Source organism: Ischnura elegans, chromosome 2 (assembly GCF_921293095.1).
Source record: "Ischnura elegans chromosome 2, ioIscEleg1.1, whole genome shotgun sequence".
In the NCBI taxonomy this organism is placed as follows: Eukaryota; Metazoa; Arthropoda; class Insecta; order Odonata; family Coenagrionidae; genus Ischnura; species Ischnura elegans.
Window position 1 is genome coordinate 134441617 of NC_060247.1, and position 1895 is coordinate 134443511.

Sequence of the window (1895 nt, forward strand, 5' to 3'; positions counted from 1 at the left end):
TTATTGTAAATTCTGAGACCCAAATATTTTGGGCCTTATGTTGATTTAATTATAGCAATATTATATAACGATAATGTATAATTTTTGTATGAAGATTTTTCACAGCTTCTTTTATCAATGTTAGTGGTTGCTTTCGGAAAATGCTGCATAGATAACATTATCTGCTCAACGTTTCGTCATATGTAATTGCTTATAAACGTATACGTATCATATCATTGCAGAGAGCACTACTAGGATGACATTTAAATATTTGAGCATGTGAACCCTGAGGGAGAAGGTACATAGTTAATGACAACAGTAATATTAATACAAGTATATTGTTTAATACACTCTTCAAAATGTTCCTCGACGAGGTAAATACCATAAGAAAACCCCAGGTTCGGCAGAATCTCAGTACACAAAAGATAAAAAACACAGTTAAGTACTAAATTTTCGGTGGCGTATTACCATAGTCACCTATATATGGTATTACCACCAACCTCAGAGTTAGGAAGTAGGCCCAACCTGGGGCTTTTTATGTTGTTTAATACATTCATGTACATTAGATTAAGGCATTCAATTTAACATCTGTTTAGTTTCAATTTTAAACAGCATTTTTTATTTATTATGATATCATACACCTTGGTTTTGAAAGCATGGATGGATTTAGTACATATTTCTAACTTTGGAGTTCCATACACAAGAACCAATTAGGTGAAGGCTTTAGTGATGTGTAAAGTGCTTTGTTGAGGGATGTGAAGGTCTTCGGAATGATTCCTAGTGAGTACAGTATGTAGATCTTTTTTCCAGGTAAATCTAGCAGAGAGGTGAAGGGGATAGCAAGTGGATAAAATTTTATGAGTAATCAGAATAATATGTTTCTGTGATTTTGAAACTAGAGAGTTTCTATTTCGTTTTTCGACTATGCATTTGAATGTTAACAATGATGATGATTTAGGATCTCGTCATGAAAGGCAGCATTAAAAAGTAAAACATACTTTTCTTCGTTGTCATATTATCTGCAACAAAGCAATATTTACTTGAGGATATAGGATTGCTAAGAAATTTTATTTACACAGCATCACCGACTTCACTGAGATTTTAACTACAAAATTCGTGAATGGATACTCGGGTTAGGTATTCGAATACGTCGAGGCATCACTTGAAGTAGACAAAAGAGATAGTTATTGATATAAATCTATTCTCACATTCAAAATGTTTCATTGCGTGGCCCATTCATTGGTTTAGATGATATAGGTATTCTTGACTGCCCATTCCTCTAGTTTATATAACCCCCAAGGTCAACATTCCAATTATTAAAATATTGGTAAGCATGAAAGAATTCAATATACCTCCTCCAAAATATGCATCCACCAGAGACAACCACTGATTGGTAAATCCTCAAATTAATTGGTAGTTTCAAGTTAACGCGAGAGAATTTCACCCGCCTTCAAGGAACATTTACCATCAAACTTCGACTGACATGTAGCAGACATGTAGTACCATAGAGCATGCTCTATGTGTAGTACTAACAACCGTATGCAGTTAATCACACAAGATGATCATAAAATGACGTGAAAATATCAGCATTTGAATATTTACTTCGCTGGAAACTTCGAAGGGCATTACCAATGCACGAAGCTAATTAAAAGAGCTTTTATTCAGCCAACTAGGTCATACACGTGCAAAAAAGTTAGTGGGGAAAAGCTTTCAATAACGCAGTATTCATTTACATTTGCACACAAAATGAGAGAACGATAAAATGCAGCTTAATAAAATCTTTGCAAAATACGACACGAAAACCCAGTCACCAGGAACATGTAAACCAGTACAGTATCGAGACAAAAGTAAACATTGGTGGGTTGGTATCAAGGTGGTACTTTCTATCACCTTGGGTTGGTATTACGTCTGAAACC